The 24,805-nt window shown below is 36.8% G+C and overlaps 1 protein-coding gene across 1 annotated transcript in view; it reads right to left on the bottom strand.

Annotated features, from left to right (window-relative positions):
• Nucleotides 1–23,496, bottom strand: part of DIO2 (iodothyronine deiodinase 2) — a 231,923-nt gene extending 208,427 nt beyond the window's left edge. The window contains 1 exon segment of the mRNA XM_045071762.1: nt 23,032–23,496. The gene's annotated coding sequence lies outside the window, so the exon portion shown is untranslated.
• Nucleotides 23,497–24,805: the final 1,309 nt, after the last annotated feature.

The raw sequence follows: 24,805 nt of genomic DNA, 5'->3' as shown, positions 1-24,805 counted from the left end.
TGGTCACAAGAAGGAAAGGGATGGGGAGATGGGTGAAATAGGGAGAGGGAATTAAAAGGTATAAACTTTCAGTTATAAAATGAGTAAGACATGGAGATACAATATACAGCATAGGGAACAGAGTTAACATATAACAGCTTTGTGCGGTAACAGATGGTGGCTAGATTTATCATGGCAATCACTCTAATGTATATAAATTTTGAATCACTATGTTGTATACCTGAAACTAATATAATATTATATGTTAACTACACTTAAATAAAAATAATAGCTATATCACAGAAGTTAATATTTCAATGACATATCATATTTGTTTCTTCTACCACTTTCATTATCTAGTGATAATACTTTTTTTTAATTGGAATAATGGTGTTGGAAGGGACTTCAAAATATCACTAATTGTGTAAGAGTAATTTATATGGCAGTATATAAAGAAATAGGTAGAAAAGTCTTTAAATCTTGAGTCTCGACTGTGCTGTCTACTAGCTGTGTGACTTCAGGTAAATTACTTAACCTCTCTTGGCCTCCATTTCTTTATCTGTAAAAGAGAAGAGATTATAATAGCTAACTCAAATGGCTGTGAGAATTAAGAGTCAATTATGATATTGGTGAAGTAACTGATACAGACTGTCAATATCAAGCACAGTAATTCCTGAACTTGTAGATCTCATGGAAATTTTATATATATATTATGTATATGCATATATATAACATATTTGCGTAAATATAAAGTATAAAAATAATGTATGTTAATATATACATAGATTTGATTTAGGTAAGACCCACAGGATGTGTTGCTGCTTCTATTTTTTCAAATATCATTATGAAAAAAATCTATAGAACACAGTTATTTTTCTAAAAAAAAAAAGACATTTTAAAACACATTTGGAGACATATAGCTTTATGTTAAGCATTTCTCTATAGAAAGATGAAAACCTGATCTCAGGCCATTACTACCTTGTAGGCTGGATTTGGAGATCCATATTGCAGCAGATATTTCATAAATGGGACTTAAACCTAAATCTGGTCTTGGCTATCATTTCAGACAAGTTAGTGTCTAGCCATTCAGGACCACGTCTTACCTGGACTCTTTAAGGTCTCAAAAACAGCCTCTCCTTTGACTCATGGCATGTCCAAATCAATATATGCCACATAAGACTAACCTTTAAGTTACTTTCAAGTAAACTCATGCCTATTGTTTTTGATGGCAGAAAAGTATAATTTCTAGTAGGATTTTTTTTTTAATTAAAAAGTCTTTACCCAATTTTAAGTTGTTTGGGGAAATTTCAGCTAGGATATTTTAGTCTACTTGTCTCTAAAATAGGTTTAAAGAACTTTTTAAAGTACGGGATTAAGACCCTAAATAATGAACCTATAGAGCTACCTATAGAAGAGTTAAATTTCAGGGTATTTGAAAAGGTCTACTTAGGGCAAGCTGGCAGCAATGTAGTGAAAATCTTAAAATAGCTATACCCTCCATAATGATCCATAATAGAAATCTTTATGAACAAAGATGTTCATCTTAATTTTAATGACTGAAATTTGGAAAAATCCTAAAAATCCAAAAATAAAGAAAACCAACATCCAGAAATGACATACACATTTACATGATGGAATATGATTATTAAAATGTTTATAAAGAGTTTTTAGTTACATTGTATCATAGACATTTTCTCATTTATTAGCCCTAGGTCAGTGGTCAGCAAACCATGATCGCCCATGAGCTAAACATATTCTGCTGCTTGTTTTTGTATGGCCCATGAGCTAAAAAGTGATTTTTGCATTTTTTAATGATTGAAAAAAAAGGGGCAAAGTAACATCTTGTGATACAAGCAAAATACATGGAATCCAGATTCCAATTCCCATAAATAAAGTTTTACTGGACTCTAGCCAAGCTCATATGATTATGTATTGTCCATGGTTTATTTGTCACTACAACTACAGATTGAAGAGATGTGAAAGAAATTATACGGCTCACAGAGCATAAAATATTTATGATGTGACCCTGTACAATAAAAATTTTGCTGAACCCTGTTCTAAGCCACAGTGCCATTTGAGGTTGGTATGATTCCAAAGCTCCTTCCTCATGCCATGCTGCCCTCCCACCCCCACCATTGCCAATGGGGTGGGGTGAAAAGCAACACCACAAAATACTAACAGTAGAAAATTATCTTTGGGAGAACAGCATGTGGCCAATGATAGACACTCCATATTTTTAAGTGAATAAATGTATACATGAATATTAATGCATACAGAGGGATTCATATGGAATCAGAGTTCTTTAAAAGTCCTACGTCAGTCTGTCCTTTGCCATTATCTATAGAGAAGTGGCCAGTTGATGAAAAAGCCAACCACTGTTTATAATATAATGAGAGAATTTCCTGGCTTTTGAACTTCTAGAGTCATGAAATAATGGGGAAAGAGTCTTCTTTCATTCAAGTCTGGTTTCTGAGAAGGCTTTTTTGACACTATTGAGTGCAACAAGCTAGCACTAGGGATCATTGGAATTAAACATGGTAACAACAGAGGTCATGAAATAGGAACTTCTGGTACATTAACTTGTCTCTAGACCTGTGCTGCTGACATGTGGCTCTATTGATATTCAAATGATTTAAAGTTACATATGATTAATGTTTCAGTTCCTTGCTCACACTCCCTCATTTTGAGTGTTCAACAACCACACAGTGTTAGTGGCTTCTGTTTTGGACATCTCAGAATAGGTCATGTCCATCATCAAAAAAAGTTCTATTGGGCAATTCTTTTAGGACAGTTCTTTTAGGCAATTGATGATATGGTGTGGGATTGAGCCTTTTTGCCCTGAGTCATTTGTGGGATTTGTTAAGTTAAGCTTCCAGTCCCAGTATTTTCCATGACAACACATCTCTAAATTTAGAAATCACTGGGAGAGATTTGTCATCCAAATTTCTGTTCTCTAAATTTTAAGAATCGATGTATATCTCTCTTACTTTATACTTCAGATCCAAAAATTAGGCGTGGCTTCCCATCTTACAGTAGAAATCCAAGACTGGTTTTTCACAGCATACAATTCTTATTATGTAATTATGATAGATCAAGCTCTGTGGATGTACATTGGTAATCATTTCTTTCCCTTCTCTGTGATGTGTTTAAAGCCTTGTGGGCTATAAATCAAGTAATTGTTGAATGTGTACTGGCTTGCAACCTTACTTATAGCACTGTTCTCTACTCACAGGGCCTTTTATCCAAGCCTCTGAGAGTACTTTACATCTCTGGACTCATTAGAACATCTCATTCTCCTGGATGGGTGACAGGGATTAAATCCGTTCACAGACAGAGAGAGAATTACAAGGTCACTATGTGACATTGACCATTCTAAGAACTGAGTCCACTAGAACAACAGTGACTGACCCAGTGCTAAGAGTGATGATTTGACCTTTGAAGAACACTCCTCATCCACAACTTCTTTACAGGCATTTTTATTTCTGGAATCATTTTCTGCATGTGGAAAAGAGCAACTTTTTTTTTTCCTTTCCTTTTTTTCCTTCTTTTAGTAATTGTAAAAGTAGTGAATGCTCATTTTCTTTTTAATTTAGCAAGTATAAAGGAGAAAAAAAAAATCCAGAAGCCAAATGCTATTTTTTTTCGTTTTATCCAAGAAATATTTAGTAAATGCTTTGTACATGCCACATACCATCTTACTTGAAGACAACTTTCCACTTCACCTCTTGGTAGCTTATATAAATAAAAGTCTGGGAGATAGCAGTGTAGTAAAATGAGTCTGATCTTCAGCCTCAAACCGATCTGTGTCCAAACCCTGGCTCTGACATTTAACTGTGTGAAGTTGGACAAGTCACTTAAAATCTCTGAGTCCCATTTTCTCATATGTAAAATCATTATATTAATAGCAGTTCTGCAGTTTTTCTAAGGATTTGAATAATCTCTGCTCTGCTGGATCGTATCTAGGTTGTTTGGGACACAAGCCCATGAGTACAACCAAGTTTTTGCTCTGCACCAATCTGGAGCAACATAAATGAGCAGGAATATATATATATTTTTAATCATAAAAAGAATGTCGGAGTGGGGAATCAGGGGATATGGGCCACTGGGAGAGTGGCCAAGTTTTTCCAAGATTCAAGGAGGGAAGACAGATTTTTTTCCCCTGGGCCAAGCTTGCAAATCCCCAAGTGTGTCACCAACTACAAAGCTCTCCATGTTAACACACCATTCAGGGTGAGAATTGTTAGGTTCTCAAGCAAAGTTGTAGACTCAACACAGAAGGGGATGTATGCAGGGCAAGTAGGGCTGTGTAATCTTAAATTATAGTGAGTTAAATGGGAGCCTTTGAGAAATGATTAGGTTTATCCATAGTATTTGCGAGTCTCTCTTGCCAGCTCACATACTTCTGCCACAATGGGAATGAAGGAATCATGGAACCTTCCATACAGCCTTGCCAATTCTTTTTTTTTTAGTAGGAAGCTGATTATTCAGTTTGGAAATTAACCCAGATTCCTTGTTTCTCTTTCTGCCTACTTTCCTCCACTGTTTTCTGATCAGTTCACTTATTAGAAGCTCTGCCAGAGGGTAGAAAGGAACATGTTCAGGAAGCATTGAGTCAATGTTTCATTGTTTTCTGGTTACACAGATAAAAGTTATTTGGAAGACTATACTCTTAAGACTGTCTTTACTCCTGATTATGCAAATGACAGATCAATCAAAGCCTTGGTAGAATTATCTTGTTTTCTATACCAATACTCCATTCTTTAGAACTGGGCACTCAAGAGCTACCATCTCCTTTTCCCCTCATTACCATGGATAAATTAAAATCTGGGTGTACCAAAAAATCTCCCAGAGGTTTTATATTTATTTTTAGCTCCACACATTGATCCAAAACTAGTTTAGAAAAACAACAACAACAAAGTGAATTTCATCTTTGAACTGATGAGAGCAATTTATAACATATTGAATAAGTTAGAGTTTCCAGTGTATAATAAAGTCAATTGAAAGTTAAGTTTCCTGCCTTATAACCTGATTTTATGAAAAGCATAGTTGTTCAGAAAAATTTTAAGAACATAATTTTCTAACCATCTTGCCACCATGCAATATTTATTGTTACTGTAGAGACTTTTCCCCCTCCCTTAGCCCCAGCTTGAGATCATTTTATGCCCTAAAGCACATCACAGTATGCCCTGGAGCCTATCCTGGGAATCAGAAGTGAATCTTTAAATCACCTAATTTCACATCTCAGCAGCTATGGTTTGGTCAATATCTGTGCAAAGTACACACTGAGGCAGAGGTTAAAAACACAAAGACAAAACCTCAAACTGAGTGGAATAAAGAACTTGCCTTCAGGTAGAAACAGTGTATTTTTGTTGATTTTATCTTTCATAATACCCCTTTTGAAAAAGATTAGCACCTCAACATCCACAAAACAACATCCTCCTCCCACCAAAGTATTTTTAAAATAATTAGGCATTGTCTTTATTATATGTGTTGTCAGAAGAGATATGCCCCTGGAGTCTGCTTCTAGGTGATATATCACTTCTGATCTTTATTTGTTCAATTTGAAGATTATTGCTTTTCATATTGTCTGTGAGCCCCTAGAAGCTAAAACATGAGATCCAGCTATCAAGACCCTAGCAAGCTATCTATTCAGAATCCTTTAGAAACATTCAAATATGCATATTCAACTATGGCTACAAATATACTTTTATTCTTGGGTGCCTGGGTGGCTCCATGGGTTAAGCCTCCATCTTTGGTTCAGGTCATGATCTCAGGGCCCTGGGATCAAGCCCTACATCGGGCTCTCTGCTCAGCAGGGAGCCTGCTTCCCCCTCTCTCTCTGCCTGCCTGTCTGCCTACTTGTGATCTTTCTCTCTGTCAAATAAATAAATAAAATCTTTAAAAAAATATACTTTTATTCTCAAAATTACAGAAGAATGTACCTAGATGTACCTAGACTTTGGAGACGGCAAAAACTGCTGTGTGACCTTCATCAATTTAATGAGGCCCAGACTTTTGTTCTGCAAAATGGATTTAAAAATTATCTGCTTCAGAGGATGGTTGTAAAGTCCAATGCAGTTCTCATTGTAAACTTCCCAGGGCATTACCTATCATAGAAGAAAGATTCAAACAACTACTCTCTTTATTAGCAAACTTGAAAAGTTAGTGGAATATCTTCTTGTTTTGTTACATACAGGAAAAACTTATTTGGAAACAAAAACTCCTCCAAGCGAATATTGGTTTGTCTGAAGTGTCCAAAGAAGGTGGGTGGGGGGGTGGTTGTCTTGTTTGTTTGCTTTGGTTGAGATTTTTTTTTTGGCAGTCTTGCTGTCTACCACACAGGAGGCCAGTCATTCCGTATTTATTTCTTTCTGGGCTATAGTAGTAGGGGCTAACTCCCCATTATCCATACCATCCCCAAATCATATGTCTAAGTAAATACTGCTAATTTCATATCTGTCAGTGATAGGTTCAGGAGGACCCAATTCTGGTATGGCACAAGTTTAGAAGACAACACTTGCTAAAAAATCATCCCATGCTGTGCTAACTTCCTCTCATACCTCCAGACTTGGTCATCTTGGGGTGTAATGCTCATAGCTACAGCAGCTGTCTTGACCACCATGAGAGTGAAATGAAAGTCAGGGATGATAGAAGGCATCTCCTGACAACATCATGGAGTTGCTGAAGTAAACAACCCTAGGGTCTACCTTGCTAATGGACTTCTTATGTATGATATAATTGTGTTCCTGTGTAAGCCTTGGATTCAAAAAAACAAAACACCATTCTCATTAAAAGGAAGAGCCACCAAATGGTCCTCTTGTTTCTACTCATGCACCTGACGGCTATGCTCACACATTAGCCAAAGTGACCTTTTAATATCTTATTATTACTTGGCTCAAAATTACCTAGTGGGCTCCTATAACCAACAGAATAAAATCCAAAATCAGTCCCAAGGAATACAGTCTTCTATAAGCAAATCTACAGGGGGTGCCAGGACAAAGGACACAGCATTCTATATGACCTGACTTCCTTTTACATCTCCACTTTTCCCTTTTCCGTTTCCTATCCTTCTTACCCTTTCTAGCTCTGTTATCACCACAGTGGTCTTCTTCCTGATCCTTAAATAGCTCTTTCCCACCTCCAGCCCTACATTCCTGCTGGTCCCTCAGCCCAAAATGTTCTTTGCTTGATTCTCATTTCATCCTGTTTTCAGCTCAAAGTTACCTTCTCAGAGAGGCCTTTATAATCCTACTACAAAAATAGCTTATGGGGCACCTGGGTGGCTCAGGGAGTTAAGTGGCTGCCTTTGGCTCAGGTCATGATCCCAGTGTCCTGGGATCAAGCCCCGAATCAGGCTCTCTGCTCAGTGAAGAGTCTGTTTCTCCCTCTCCCTCTGCCTGCTGCTCTGCTTACTTGTGATCTCTCCATCTCTCTGTCAAATAAATAAATAAAATCTTAAAAAAAAAAAAATAGCTTGCATACTCACCTAAACCCAGATTTCTACACCATTATTCTACATTATTTTCTTCGCAAATATGTCACTATCTGAAATTATATTATTCACTTACTTTGTCTTCCACCCTAAAATGAAAACTCCATGGGAACAGAGAACCCACTTGCTTTGTATCTCCTTGCATCCCTAAGGCCATGTGTATGGTAGCATACAGCAGGCATTCAATAAGTATCTTTTGAATGAATTAAAAGCAGAATTATTGTAGGGATAGGAGTAACTCAGTCTGGGATAAACAGATAATATGGAAAAAGGAATTAAAGGAAATAGAGAAAAACATTCAAAATAAATCTTTATAGGGACATTAAAATGAAAAAAAGTACAAAAAGTAACATGCAATGCAAAACAAATGTCTTTGAATACTAAAGGCTAGAGATCTAACTCTGAGAGAAGAAAAATCAATGGATGTTGCTCTTGTATGACAATAAATCTGAAGATGAAGAGGAAGACATGGTGCCTAGATCCCAAGAAGAGGTAAGCCTCACCAGCCCAGGAAGTCAAAAGGACCCAAAAGCTAAATTAGAAGACCTCTCAGATATAAATTTAATTGTGGCTGGTCAAAACAAGAAGTTTGGAATTGTATATTCCCTTCCTTCCTTCTGGGGAAAAACTGAAAAATTGGAAAGAGATATGAGCTTTGTCTCTAGGAAACTGCTAAAAATTTGGAGAAGTATGAAAACATAGGAGGGGTCCAACCTTTTAAAAGTACCTCTTTAAATAGTATTAGGATGACATGCTTTTTGGAATACACATAGAAAAAGTTAGTGGATCAGGAAAATGAAGGATATACAAGGAAAGAGGTGGAGCTTTCAAAAAGCTTTCTTTTCTGTTCACACAACCAAGAGGCTGAACTCATGTCTTCCAAACCTTAGCAATTAGTTTACAAGAGTGAAAAAAAAAAAAAAAAATGTCAGCTACACTAGCAAGAAGTCAAAAAAGGCTGGAAGGAAAGAGTAAGACAGGAGCACTTTGTAACATATATTTAAAATATGTATGAAGAAGGTGTCAGTGAAGAGGTAAGTTTAAGAGCTTTAAAACAGAGATTTCCATCCACATAAGCCATTGGAGAGAGAGAAGAAAAGAAGTTAAAATTTTCATGAACTTAAAGTAATACAGAAAAAGTAAAGTGGTTTTAAAAAATTCATAATAGTCTTTTTGAACAGTTGAGTCCCTGACCAGAGTTTATGAGGTATGACTCCATTGTTATGTAAAAGCTTAGCATTAAGTGAAAGACAGCAGTGTGATTATAAACGAATTGAGGAAAAAGTGTATTAACAAGAGTAGTCTTCAAAAACAAACTGAGGGGGGCACCTGGGTGACTCAGTGGGTTGCCTTCAGCTCAGGTCATGATCTCAGGGTCCTGGGATCAAGTCCTGCATCGGGCTCTCTGCTCAGCAGGGAGCCTGCTTACCTCTCACTCTCTCTGCCTACCTCTCTGCCTACTTGTGATCTCTCTCTGTCAAATAAATAAATAAAATCTTAAAAAAAAAAAAAAAAAACCAGAGGGGAGAAACAAGATGGCAGAGGAGAAGGAGACCTACATATCATCAGGTCCCAGGAGTTCAGTTAAATAGTTATCAAGCCTTTCTGAATACCTAAAAACTCAACAGGAGATGGAAGAGAAGAAGAGCAGCAATTCTAGTGACCACTGACCGCTTTCTGGAGGATAGGATGGGTGGAGAGGTTAATCTGAGGCACTATATGGAAAGACAGACCTCAGGGGAAGGAGCCAGCTCCTGGCAAAACCAAGCTGATTGCTGAGCCTGGCCCCTGGAAGGGTGGTGCAATTCTGCCTCAGGCAAAGACATCTGAGAATCACGGCAACAGTCCCCTCCCCCAGAATATTAGCAAGAACATCCAGCCAAGACCAAGTTCACAAATCAGTGAGAACTATGGAATTCCAGAGCTAGGGGGAAAGAAACACACAGAATTCATGGCTTTTTCCCCCATGATTCTTTAGTCTTTCAAAGTTAAATTTTTAAGTTTTATTTTTTTCTTATTTTATTTTTAAATTTTTCCTTTTTCCTACTTTAAAGTTTAACAATTTTATTTTATCAATTCCTTTTTAAAAAACTCTTTTAATTTTCATTTTTATATTCTATCTCTTCATTACATTTAACCTTATTTTTTGTATATATATACATTTTTCTTTCTTTAAAATTTTGGGATAGTTTCTTCTAACAGATCAAAATACACCATAAATCTAGCACATGGTTTTGTTCCAGTCTCCAGCCTGATCACATTCTAACCTCTTTTATTTCTTTTTTCAACCAACTTCTTATCAATTCCTTTTTTAGAAACTTTTTAAAATTTTCATCTTTATAATAATATTCCATCCCTTCATCATGTTTACCCTCATTTTGTGTGTGTGTATATGTATGTGTGTGTGTGTGTGTGTGTGTGTGTGTATGGGTATAGATCTATATAGATAGAGATCTCTATAGATATATCTATCTATCTATATATTTATTTAAAATTCTGGAAGGCAGTTTCTTCTAATAGACAAAATACACCCCAAATCAAGTGTGTAGCTCTGTTCTATTTACCAGTCCAATACATATAATATATATATTATATATTATATAAATATATATATATATATATATATATATATATATATTTCTATCTTATCCCCCTGATTTCAGTTCTCATCCAATTTGGTTAGTGTATGCTTCTGGGATCATTGCTACCTTTTAGTATTTTGTTCTCTTATTCATCTATTATTATCAGGATAAAATGACAAGGCAGAAAACTCACTTCAAAAAAAAAAAAAGAACAAGAGGGAGTATCAGTGGCTAGGGACCTCATCAATATGGACATTAGTAACATGTCAGAACTAGAGTTCAGAATGATGATTATCAAGGTGCTAGCTGAGCTTGAAAAAGGCATGGAAGATACCAGAGAATCCCTTTCTGAAGAAATAAAGTCCCTTTCTAGAGAAAAAAAAAAAAGAACTAAAATCTAATCAAGTTGAAATCAAAAGAGCTATTAATTAGGTACAATTAAAAAATGGAGGCTCTTACTGCTAGGATTAATGAGGAAGAAGAGAGAATTAGTTATATAGAAGACCAAATGACGGAGAATAAAGAAGCTGAGAAAAAGAGAGATAAGCAAGTACTAGACCATGAGGGGACAATTTGAGAGATAAGTGATATCATAAGATGAAACAATATTGGAATAATTTGGAGTCCAGAAGAAGACAGAGAGAGAGGGGCAGAAGGTACATTGGCGCAAATTATAGCACAGAATTTCCCTAATTTGGCCAAGAGAACAAGCATCAGAATCCAGGAGACACAGAGATTCCCACCTCAAAATCAAACAAAAACTTAAAAGAATTTGCAAACACCAAACCAGCCCTCTAGGAAGTATTGGAAAGGGTCTTCTAGCAAAGAGAGAGCCTAAAAGTAACAGAACAGAAAGAAACAGAGACAATATACAATAATAGTCACCTTACAGGCTATACAATGGCACTAGATTCATATCTTTCAATCGTTTCCCTGAATTGTAAGTGGGCTAAATGCCCCAATCAAAAGAAGCAGGGTATCAGAATGGATTAACAAAAGAAGATACACTGATATGCTGTCTGCAAGAAATTTATTTTAGACCCAAAGACACCTCCAGATTTAAAGTGAGGGAGTGGAAAACCAGTTATCATGCTAATAGACATAAAATTATATAAGCTTATATATAAGGTATATAAAAGATATATAAGCTTATATAAGTATATATAAAAGAATCCTTATAACAAATAAATTAGATTTCAAGACAAAGACTATAGTAAGAGATGAAGAATGACACTATATCATATTTAAAAGGTCTGTCCAACAAGAAAATCTAACAGTTTTAAATATCTATGCCCCTAACATGGGAGCAGCCCATTAAATAAGCCAATTAATAACAAAATTAAAGAAACACATTGACAAGAATACAACAATAGTAGGGGACTTTAATACCCCCTCACTGAAATGAACAGGTCATCTAAGCAAAATATCAACAAGGAAATAAAAGCTTCAAATGACACACTGGATGAGGTGGACATCACAGATAAATTCAGGACATTCCATCCCAAAGCAACAGAATACACATTCTTCTCTAGTGCACATGGAACATTCTCCAGAATAGATCACATCCTGGGTCACAAATCAAGTCTCAACTGGTACCAAAAGACTGGGGTCATTCCCTGCATATTTGCAGAGCACTATGCTTCGAAGCTAGAACTCAGTCACAAGAGGAAAATTGGAAAGAACTCAAATACATGGAGGTCAAAAAGCATCCTACTAAAGAATGAATGGATCAACCAGAAAACTAAAGAAGAATTTTAAAAATTAATAGAAACAAATGAAAATGAAAACCCAACCTTTCAAAATCTTTGGGATGCAGCAAAGGTGGTCCTGAGAGGAAATTATGTAACAATATAAACCTTTCTCAAGAAACAAGAAAGGTCTCAAGTACACAACCTAACCCCACACTTAAAGGAGCTGGAGAAAGAACAGCAAAAAAAAAAGCCTAAACCCAGCAGGAGAAGAGAAATAATAACAATCAGAGCAGAAATTAGTGAAATAGAAACCAAAAAGACAGTACAATCAATCAATGAAACTAGGAGCCAGATCTTTGAAAGAATTATTAAGATTGATAAACTCCTGGCCAGACTTATCAAAAAGAAAAGAGAAAGAACCCAAATTAATAAAATCATAAATGAAAGAGGAGAGATCACAACCAACACCAAAGAAATACAAGCAATTATAAGAACATATTGTAAGCAACTATACACCAGCAAGTTTGATAATCTGGAAGAAATGGATGCATTCCTAGAGACATATAAACTACCAAAACGTAACCAGGAAGAAATAGATAACTTGAACAGACCCATAACGAGTAAAGTGATTGAAGCCGTCACCAAAAATCTCCCAACAAACAAGAGCCCAGGGCCAGACGGCTTCCCAGGGAAATTCTACCAAACATTTTTTTTTAAAGATTTTATTTATTTATTTGACAGAGATCACAAGTAGGCAGAGAGGTAGGCAGAGAGAGAGGAGGAAGCAGGCTCCCTGCTGAGCAGAGAGCCCGACATGGGGTTCAACCCCAGGACCCTGAGATCATGACCTGAGCCGAAGGCAGAGGAACATGGATGCAAAAATTCTCACCAAAATACTCACCAATAGGATCCAACAGTGCATTTAAAGGATTATTCACCATGACCAAGTGGGATTTATTCCTGGGCTGCAAGGTTGGTTCCACATCTTCAAATCAATCAATGTGATATAATTAATTAATAAAAGAAGCAACAAGAACCATATGATACTCTCAATAGATGCTAAAAAAGAATTTGACAAAGTACAGCATCCTTTCTTGATCAAAACTCTTCAAAGTGTAGGGCTTAGGGTACATACCTCAACATCGTCAAAGCCAGCTATGAAAAACCCACAGCATATGTTATTCTCAGCGTGGAAAACTGAGAGCTTTTTCCCTAAGGTCAGGAACACAGCAGAGCTCTCCAATATGACCACTGCTATTCAACATAGTACTAGAAGTCCTAGCCTCAGCAATCAGACAACAAAAAGAAATAAAATGTATCTGAATAGGCAAAGAAGAAGTCAAACTCTCACTCTTTGCAGATGATATGATATTTTATGCAGAAAACCCAAAAGACTCAACTCCCAAACTGCTTAGAACTCATACAGGAATTCAGTAAAATGTCAGGATATAAAATCAATGCACAGAAATCAGTCGCATTTTTATATACCGACAGCAAGAGAGAAGAAAGAGAAATTAAGGAGTAAATGCCATTTACAATTGCACCCCAAAGCCATATGATACCTAGGAATAAACCCAACCAAAGAGGCAAAGGATCTGTACTCAGAAAACTATAAAGTACTCATCAAAGAAATTGAGGAAGAAAAAAAAAAGGAAGAAGAAATTGAGGAAGACACAAAGAAATGGAAAGATATTCCATGTTCACAGATTGAAAGAACAAATATTGTGAAAATGTCTATGCTACTTAGAACAATCTACAGATTTAATGCAATCCCTATCAAAATACTATCAACTCTTTTCAAAGAAATGGAACTCGTAATGCTAAGAATCATATGGAACCAGAAAAGACCCCGAATAGCCAGAGGAATGTTGAAAAGGAAAAGCAAATTTGATGGCATCGCAATTCCAGACTTCAAGCTCTATTACAAAGCTGTAATCATCAGGACAGTATGGTACTGGCACATAAACAGACACATAGATCAATGGAACCGAATAGAGAGCCCAAAAATGGACCCTCAGCTCTATAGTCAACTAAGCTTTGCCAAAGCAGGAATGTCCAATAGAAAAAAGATAGTCTCTTCAACAAATGGTGTTGGGAAAATTGGACAGCCACATGCAGAAGAATGAAACTGGACCATTTCCTTATACCACAGACAAAAATAGATTCAAAATGGATGAAAGACCTCAGTGTGAGACAGGAATCCATCAATATCCTTGAGGAGAATATAGGCATCAACCTCTTCGACCTCAGCCACAGCAACTTCTTCCTAGAAACATCACCAAAGATGAGGGAATCAAGGGCAAAAATGAACTACTGGATTTCATCAAGATCAAAAGCTTTTGCACAGCAAAAGAAACAGTCAACAAAACCAAAAGACAACTGGAGGAATGGGAGAAGATATTTGCAAATGACATATGAGATATAGGGCTAGTATCCAAAATCTCTAAAGAACTTATCAAACTGAACACCCAAAGAAGAAATAATCCAATCAAGAAGTGGGCAGAGGACATGAACAGACATTTCTGCAAGGATGACATCCAGATAGCCAACAGACACATGAAAAAGTACTCCACATCACTTGGCATTAGGGAAATACAAATCAAAACCACAACGAGATACCACCTCACACCAGTCAGAATGGCTAAAATTAACAAGTCAGAAAATGACAGATGCTGGTGGGGATGTGGAGAAAGGGTAAGCCTCTTACACTGTTGGTGGGAATGCAAGCTGGTGCAACCACTCTGGAAAACAGCATGGAGGTCCCTCAAAAAACTGAAAATAGAGCTACCCTATGACCCAGCAATTGCACTACTGGGTATTTACCCTAAAGATACAAATGTAGGGATCCAAAGGGGCACATGCAACTGAATTTTTATAGTAGCAATGTTCACAATAGCCAAACTATGGAAAGAGCTTAGATGTCCATATGATATTTTATGCAGAAAACCCAAAAGACTCAACTCTCAAACTGCTAGAACTCATACAGATGAATGGATAAAGCGATGTGGTTTATATTTACAATGGAATACTATGCAATCAAAAAAACCCCTGAAATCTTGGCATTTGCAACAACGTGGATGGAACTAGAGGTATTACACTAAGTGAAATAAGTCAGTCAGAGAAAGACCATTATCATATTGTCTCTCTGATATGAGGAATTTGAGAGGCAGGGCAGGGGGTTGTGGGGGAAAGGAAGGGAAAAAAAGAAACTAGATGGGACCTGGGAGAGAGACAAACCATAAGAGGTTCTTAATCTAGGGAAACAAACTCAAGTTTACTGGGGGTGGGAGGGGCAGGATAGGGTGGCTGGGTGATGGACACTGGGCAGGGTATGTGCGTGCTGTGAATTGCATAAGACTGATGATTCACTGACCTGTACCCCTGAAGCCAATAATACATTATATGTTAACAAACAAAAGAAAAGAAAAGAAAAACCAAATACAAAAACCCTTAGAGAAGTAATGTTTACCTGGTAGACATAAGAAAAGAAGAAAATAAAAAAGTCATCTGTGCGGACCAAAGGACCCTTAACTCAATTGCTTTAAGCAGGGGTTCTGGTTACTGCGGTGCTCTACAGGGCTGAGACTGAATTGTAAAAGAAGGATAAGGTGAGCACTGCTAAAGATTGTGCAGTCTTGAAAAATTCAAATCTCTTTCTACCACGTAAGATGCCTGATGTTATTTTTAATAAAATAGTAGTAATAGCTAACATTTTAAAAATATTTACTGACTACTCGATACTCATTCTAAGCATTTTATACATAGGATCTCATCTCTCATAACAGCACTACAAACTAGGTTCTCCTCCTCTCCATTTTATGAAGAGGAAAAGAACTCATCTCTGACATCACAGTGTCTGGAAAATGATAAACCCCAAAATAGACATTGAAACCATAAATTAGGGAATGAGTGAAAAGGATTGGAAGGAAGAAAAGAAAGGAGGAATCAGAGATAGCCGCAGAGCAAGAGAGAGAAAAGATTCTGGAAAAACTGGCAATAACAAAGATCAAACAACATTAAGACAAACCAAAAGACCACAAACAGTAGAGGAAGATGAAGGACTGAAATGATCTTCAGTATAATAAGAAAATTAGACCAGGAATAATTGCATAAAATGCATCAGAAATTCAAGTGGCTGTAAAAACATCAAACACACCAGACAGGATGTAAAAACACACATGTCTCACCATTTGGGGCCATGCTGCATGTACCTTGGGCATAGTTTAGACAAACAAGAGAAGTAGTCTACCAGAGAAGATGGACATTGTTTCCTCCAAGGTACAAGAAATACAAAATAAATAAATAAATAAAAAATAATGGGAGAGAGAGAGAGAAAGAAAGGGAAGGAAAAAAGGAGAATGGCAGGAAGAGAAGAAGGAACAGAGGAAGAAAGACTAGCATCCTCATTGTATTTATGCTGATTCTTGGCACCCAGATATTACACACTATAAAATTCTTCCCCGAAGAAAGTGTCAAAAATAAACATACAGTTCGACATTCTGAGGCATGCCTTTCTCTACCCCCCAAATTTGTATGAAAATCAACAAGAAATATAGTCCATTGCATGATGCTTGTTCTGGAAGAAAAGACCACCATCCTTAATAGGACCTTAGTCTAAAGAAGCAACTCTATTGCAAGAGCAGGAAGGCTAAAATGCAGGATATGCCCCAGTGGTACATAGGAAGATAGCACCAAAAGTGAAATAAGCTCCTAATCTGGACAAAAAGGTACAGAAGAATAGCCTGGGAGAGACCCTGGGAACTTAGTAATGTGTTGAAAAAGACAGTTTTTAAGGCCATGAAGAAAAAGTTTAGAGTAGTACAGAGACTATAAGATACATCAAGAAGGTTGTCAGAGATGGATGAAGTGATGCCTGCCACTCCGTGCACTGGCTTCACCCACTAGAAACCAGGATTGGCCTGAATGTCACACAGCAGGGAAAAATACCACTCACCTTTGACATGCCTATTGTCTAATACCATTTCTACTACCAACTAGTTGGGCAACTTACACCACCTCTCTGGGATTCTGCTTTCTCATTTGTAGGAAGCAAAAATTTATATTGATCAGAGAGATCGTTTCTAATTTAGTAAGCAATTCTCTGGAGGCCTCCACTAAGAACGGAAACGGGGACCACTGTAAGGAGGATCATGCAACAGCAAATAGGGAAGTCTTCGTCAAAAAAAAAAAAAGTCACCTGCTGTTGGAAGAAAATGGACAACTTCAATGTAGGAATCCCTGCATTACATGGTACTCCTTTGCAAAAGTGACAATTTCAAAAATTTCTAAACTCTTACAATATGAAAATCATGGTCGTCTTTTGAATGTCTGTGGATTTTAAGTTTTTAATGGTTTGAAGAGTTATCCTTCCACCTGACCCTTGGAATCATTTTCCCTCAAAAACGTCCTCTGTCTCAGATTGACCCAAGTCTTTCTTCAGTGCCTGTAGTTCCATCTCATCTTCAAAAGCACCAATCAAGAGTATGATATTTCCTTTGTCTCTAGATATTGTCATGCTATTTATTTTTGAAAACTATTAATTCTTCTTTCAACAAAGATTTTTTTTGAACACCTACCATGTGAACAATGATAGGAGCAAGGAATAACAGTGATGAAAACAGAAGCCATCTTCAAGGACGTGATGGTCTGATGGAAACAACATAGTAACAATTAAGAGGGGACAGGAATGCTCTAATTTCTAAAACATCAATCTTAGATATGTAATTAAATTTTACAGTAGGGCAAAGAGTGAAGGGCAAGGATTATTTTTTATTTCTTCATTCCGTTAGAGTACCAAGCTACAGAGCTTTTGTAGAGTAAGTCTTCAATAAACACTTGATTGTTTTGTTGTTACATGGCCACTGTGTCATAACTGCCTTTGTGCTCTGTGTAGCAACGGAGTCTTTCACCCACTGTTCCCAATTAAACATTTGCTGAATGGCTATTATGTGCCAGTCAGTGTGCAATGCCCAGGTGGTCCTGGCTGTTAAGGAGAAAGTAGTCTGGATTAGGAGGCATGTTTACACATAATTAGAGTACCACTGAAGATACACCAGAGTACTATGGGAGCAAAGAAGTGTAACCAACTTCATTTGGGGAAGTAACTATAATTTTATATTCTAATAGGATCCTTAAAGTGCAAAAGTTTTACAGGCAAAGGAAAGTGGGAGAGGCTATTCTAGGTCATAAGAACATCATGTACTAAAGTACAGAGGCATGAAAAAGCAGATGGGTTTGGAGATTAGCAAAGCATTAAGTATGGATAGAATTGAGGTGGGTGGGAGCTGACCGATGAGAGATGAGGCCACAGCTGAACTGAGAAGAGCTTTGTATGCCAAAGTGATGAACCGAGATATTATTCTATGGAGATCAAAGAACAAATGGAACATTTTAAGAATCGAAGACTTGTGATTTGATGCCTTTATTTATTTGGGAGGGATCACACCATGACAATGTGGAGACCAGTATATGTAAGGATAGCTTGTAGAGAGATAGTAGGAAGGGTGGTTAGGAGGGGGTACCGGGTGGCTCAGTGTGTTAAGTGACCGACTCTTGATTTTGGCTCAGGTCAAGATCTTAGGACTGTGAGATTCAGTCCCGCTATGGGCTCCACACTGGGTATGCAGCCTGCTTAAGATTCCATCTTTCCTTCTTCCTCTGCTCCTCTCTTTCTCTCCCTCTTTAAAAAAAAAAAAAAAAAAAAAAAAAATTAAATTAAATTTAAAGAAGGCTGGTTAGGAAAGAGTTCCAAGCCCAAAATGATAAAGTCCCAGCTAGGCTGGAGGGTGTATTGGAGATGTATCCACAACAGGATATGCTGAGTCAGTGGATGGGAAATACAGAGTGGGAGGTAAATCAAGTCTGCATTGTCTCTAAATTGGGAGCCCAGTGGGAGCTGTGATGTCATAAAATAGGAAGAAAGGCAAAGTCTGAGTAAACAGGCCACTACTGTAGATTTAAATCCTGTCTGTTGTACTTCTTGTTCTGCAATTCAGGTAAGGCAATTCACTTTGCTGAGCCACAGCTGCATCATCTACAAAATGGAAAAATATTATCTACTTCATGGGATCATTAAGGTTAAACATGTAGCTTACTGCCTGGACAGAGAAGTTGCTTGATAAATATTTGTTGAATGAAGAAAACTGTCAGAAATAGAATAAACAGCAGAGACTATGTATGGATATGGATATAAAACGAGGCTTTGTTGTGTGACCTTGAGCATGTTACCTAACCTCCTTCACATGTGAAATAGGGAAAATTTATCCTATCTCACTGGCTAGTTGGGAGGATTGAATTGGAAACCCTATGCAGTGCCTGAGCTGGCACATAATTAGGGTTAAATAAATATGCATTGAATAAAAATATAGATTAGCTCAACTGTGGTCAGTACATCTTTTTTACAGAGGTAGAAAATGACCTCAGTTTACTAAATATTACATACACGCTCACATACTCACAAAAGAGAACACTGAGTCTGTTTCACGTTAGAATTTAAAATTGTAAGATTCTATTGTTTGAAAAGTTAACTTGCATAGAAAAGTTTATTTTTCAATGTCAAGAAAAGTCACGCCTATTTGTGTTTTATAAAAATTAGAAAATACCTTCATATCGTCCCATTAAAAAACAAAACAAAATAGCTAAATCTTTGTGCAGAGTATAGATGACCTGCATAACTTTTGTTCTATAGAAAGGATACTGAGAAAACAATTATTTTTAAATAACCCAAGTACAACCAGCATTATTACTTCATTTTTTATTTGTTTGAATGCCTTTGATGATTTATTTGGATTCTGTTCCTGCTTGGATAAATGCATTTCACTTTGTGTATTGTGGCTGTGACAGATAATGCTAGATGATCCTCAATACACCTCAACTTTCTTCTAATAGAGTAACTAACCCCTCCAACCTCTGACCTTTCTCCACCCCATTTTTTAGAAAGATGGCCTCCCAACTGTGGACTACATTTCCCAGCATCTCTAGAAGCTAGATAAGTTCGTGTAAAACTTCCGGGCAATAGAAGAGGAGTGAAATCGATATCTTTAATTTCTGGGTCATCTCCTTAAACATTTGTCCTGTACTCTCTCCTGTCCCTTCTTCTGTGGGCCATAGGACAGATGTGGTAGAGACCAAGGTCCTGTAACACTGAAGAACATGACCTCAGGGAATGGTAATGCAGCATAAAGGAAGGCACTTGTGTCCTCTATTGACCTAGAGGAGTCAGTCTACTTCACCACCTGGACCCGCGGGACTGTAATGTGAGAAATGCATTTCTATCTATGTAAGCCACTACATTTTTTTTAAATCGTTGTTATTATAGCATCTCAATGTTTATCCCATGTATTCCAGGGTTTGACCTTATTTTTCAAGAAAAAAATGATTTCAATTGTGAAAGTTGCCTCTAGGACCTTATGGGACAAATAGATTTTTAAAGAGAAAGGTCTGATGTGTCAGGCTGAACTCTGAATATTCATTACCACACTAAGGTTATTACCAAGGGTTTTCTATCACTCCTTATCTAATAACAGTATTTTGAGTTTTAATGGAGAATGCTTAATTGTCAATTTAGTTGGTTTTGATTATGATTATGCTGTTGTTTGTCATGAAGTAATATTTTTTTTATTTCTTTTACCATCTTCTGCCAGTCAATATTATTTGAATAAACTACAGACCTTTCAATTAGACATAACCACAAATTAGATTAAAAACTGGGGGTCTCAAAAGAGAATGTCCAAAAAAATGGTTCACTAAATTTTAACCCTGAAATAATAGTGTCATTTTGTATGATACAACCACTAACTTCCTTTAAGACATTTTTTCTTTAAACTAATGACCAGTCAGCATCGGAAATAGAATTCTATTATATTGTTTTGCCACTCTTGTGGCAAATGAGGTAAAATATGATTCAAGATTCTAGTTTTGCATACCTTCAGCATAGGGTATTTGCATCAGTATTTTTATTACTAGTGTAATGAATAGCTATGCAATGGCTTAGTTGTCAAAAAGTTAAGTCATAAAAAAGATAGGTAAGAAAATAATTAGAGCATCAGGTGATGGTGGAATGTAGCATAATATAGACAGAACATATTTCAGTTACCATATATGGTCACCTATACAACCTAACCAATCACACATAGGATTGTCTTGGATCAACTGATTTGGAAAACAACTGTACTGATACTTCAGTCACTTTCAGTAATTCTCAACTTCAAAAAAGCCAAATCAGTTTCTTCCCCTCATCTTCCAAGTAACCAGTGACAGCTGCTGTAAGTGGAAAGAACTCTTGGCTAGGAATCAGGAAACTTCATTGCTACGCTTGGCTTTCCCGCTTAGGAAGTGTGAATTTGGGCAGGTCATTTAACCTTTGTGCAGGGTGATTATGAAGCTCAGAATAGGATCATCTATAAGAAGTGTTTCGGAAAATAAAAAGCTTTATACAAATATGAAATAGTATGTGTGTGTATATGTGTGTGTGTGCATGTAAGGAAAACTAACATCATCAATAGTGGAAAGCCACCTATAAATGTATTTGTTCATATATGTGTATGAACACACATACATAGATATATACATATAGATATATACATGTGTATACATAAAGAAACACACACACGTATTTACTAAATTAAAAACATTTACTACCTAGGATTTATGTCCTGGCTACTTCTGAAATGAATCAAGGTAGTTACAGATTAACACACAATGCCAAGGTGCAATGAAAAGCTTTAAAAAATATATAAAGTCCATGTAGATGACATTTAAAAAGTATTCTCCGGTGGAGTCCCTTGGCTCTTCATTGATGGTTGACAGCAAAGAAGAAGAGGGGAGCTTCGTTGTAATAAAGACACGTTACCAATAATTTACTGAACACCTGTGAATTATTCCACCCCAAAGGAAAGTTAGAATCTTAACGATGACCTACATCTAATGAAAAGGTTTCACCCATATCCTATTCCTTTGTCTCCCCTCTCTGGGTGATAAAGTTAATAGATCACCTCTGCCAGAGTTTTCAGGAAGTAACATCCGGGAAGTGTCAAGTTCCCATAGTGAATACAAGGCAAACATTAGGCTTGTACCCTAAAGTCAGTAGGACTACTACTATAACCATCTTTTAAATTTTTCTCTTCGTGATCATCTAAGATTAAGGAACAAAATGACAATCCTGAGAACAACTAATCTTTACCTATTCCCACACCACCTGATAATTGTTGAAGACCCAATAATCTCTTCTTCTAAAATAATTTTAAGTGAGCTACATTCCTTTTTATATAAATATAAATAAATTAGGGATGAATTTCATTGTGAGGCAGAGAATAATACAAACACCTTTGATTTGTGAGCTCAGACAATGCTATTCTATTTTGAAACCATCCATCAGTACCCTTTGATCTTTATTTTAAAACAACTAAGAGGAAAGCACTGGATTTTATGGTCTCAGTCCTCATTGTGAACTACAAATATATTATACTGTATTTTTATTGGACAGAGTAACATTGATGGTCATCTACCTCAATTGAAACTCACAGACTAAGCACCAGATTAGTGAGGATAGGCCAAAAAAATGGCATTGGATGTTTTTCCCCACCTCTCCCACTCCCAGCCTTTAAAAAAAAAAAATGATAATACGTAAAATGGCTTCGAAATCTCTGCATAGAAGGCAAGGAAAGAGAGAGCAAGAGCTGATCATTACCAAACATTCTGTACTTTGTTCTACTGCAGTGGTTAGATTGCCTTATCACCAACCAAAGGAATCACTTCAGGAGCATCTCCAGGCATTAAAAAAGTTCACAACTATGACATTTGTCTTTCAGAAGTTGGAATTTCTTCTCCAGATTAATATTTCTATTTTCTGATACTCACAAAAAACAGTTCCTAAGGAAGAATTCTGCAGCAATATAGTCAAAACTTGTCACCTTAGAACCATAATGTGCCTTTTTTTAAAAGGAGACCTCCAAAAGCAGTGTCTCATTCAGTATTAGTGTCCTTGCCAAAGAGGCTGCAGAGAACACCAGCTCTGTTTTACAAATGGAGGCCTGAGTGTCATCCTAGCCTCTCTTCATACAGAGAGAATGAGAGGAAGCAGTGACAGCCACATATTCTACTCATTTCTTGAATGTGCATTTGTGAACTCACATGCCAATGACAGACTCCTTAAGCAGGTGCAGAATAAACAAACAGAATACATCGGGAATGCTGGTCCTTGTGATTAGAATTTAATCTGTCTCAGGAAGCAACTGCAAAGGGACAAAATGTATACAAGTAAACATAGTTTAAGTGATTCAGGACTCACCTGACCCCTCTTGTCCTCTTGGAGCTGTAAATATCTGCCCAGATTGGCAGAGTCAGCTAGAACAGACAGTGGAGAGAGAAAGAGAGAGACCCCGAGACCTTAGTCTTTATAGGCAACCCCCTCTCTCTTCAAACATCTTCTTCATTCTGATTGGCTTCTGGTTCTTTCACTGCTCCTTGCCTTTGAATTGTTCTCCACTCAGCAGCTTGCAGGGTTAATATCTCCAACTTCCCCCAAAGCATCTACGCATGTCCTGGGCACGTATGTGTATTTCCAGTGACCCAAAGTGACAGTCAGTGGGAGGTATCTTCTTGTAACTCCTTTTCCTGGAGACTTGTCTCTCCCTTGCATGGCTTGTCTTGGCTCTTCTAAAAGGCTAAAGGAGGTTATCCACTCTCTTCACCCACAGGTTGCAAACCATAATGTGGCTCTGTTTTAGAAGGATGGCCTGCATGACTTGCATATCACTGCCAGAAAGAAAACTCAGGTTCTATATTTGAACCCCTACCTTGTCCAAATCAAGCACCTCCAAAAATTATGAGCTTATTATTGCCTTTCTATTTGATATCTCCCTACCCAGGTTAACAGTATTTCTGTTCTTAATCTGATTTTCAGCCCTTTTTTCTTCTTTATAAAGTTTTCTTTATAAAGTTTCTTCTAACACAGGTAACGTTATGGGTTGTTTTCTGAAGAGAAAGAAAGAAAGAAAGAAAGAAAGGAAGGAAAAAGTTCTTTTGTTCCTAGCTTCCCATACCATCTTACAGAATGAACATATGTGATTTTCAAGGAATAATAACTGGAATAATTTTGTCATTTTATCTTAATTTCTTGATTACACAAATGAAAGTTCAGGTCAAATTCTGCCATAAGACAAGGGAGTTTCCAAGTTCCTTTCTTGGGGTAAAACATGATTATACACATTATTGAGTGAAAGCAAAAGAGAAGCTTAAGAATAATTCAGCTCAGGGCACCTGGGTGGCTCAGTTGGTTAAGTGTCTCTGACTCTTGATTTCAGCTCAAGTCGTGATTTCAGTTTCATGAGATGGAGTGACATGCTGGGTTCTGCACTGAGCATGGAGCCTGTTTAAGATTCTCTCTCTTTCTGCTCCCTGACACCTCTCTCTTTAAAAAAAAAAAAAAAAAAATCAGATATGCATAGACTTTTTATATTATAATGATATTTGTTGAATTGGCAAATATCCAATATGCTGTTTTTGAATTTTATCATGACTAGTTCTGATAACCAGAATGTAATAACATGATTACCTACAAGAAACTTGAATTTTACAGCCCTGGTCTATACAGAGACTGGAAAAATATCTTCTTAAAATCATGTTCAATTGAATTTAACTGATTTCTGCCAAAGAGATAAATGTCATCTTTCCCTACAGTCTTTTATTCCAGTGAAATTCAAATAGTAATGAGATTCAGCATTTTCAACAACATGTTTAATCTAAGTTTAGTCTTTTGAAGTCTTGAAACAGATAATGTACCCCCTTCTTCGCAATATTCTCTGGGATGGAGATGTACTGAATGTCCTTTCAGAATTCTCGAATGTTGAGTTATTTTTGATTCAGAACATTTCCACTGGTTGTCCTTGGGTAGACATGCCATATTATCACATTACCTTTGGAATCTTTTTAAACTGTGACCCACATTCTTAGTAAGGCAACGAGATATGAACACCTTCCTTCCCACCAACTTTTTTTTTTTAATGACATCTCCCTTGAGTACCTGGTCACCTTGCAGGGTCTCAATTCATTAAGCTGAGTAC

Source organism: Mustela putorius, unplaced genomic scaffold (genome assembly GCF_011764305.1).
Source record: "Mustela putorius furo isolate JIRA1106 unplaced genomic scaffold, ASM1176430v1.1 tig00000129_pilon_pilon_pilon, whole genome shotgun sequence".
Taxonomy (NCBI): Eukaryota; Metazoa; Chordata; class Mammalia; order Carnivora; family Mustelidae; genus Mustela; species Mustela putorius.
This window is presented reverse-complemented; position numbering and strand designations above follow the sequence as displayed.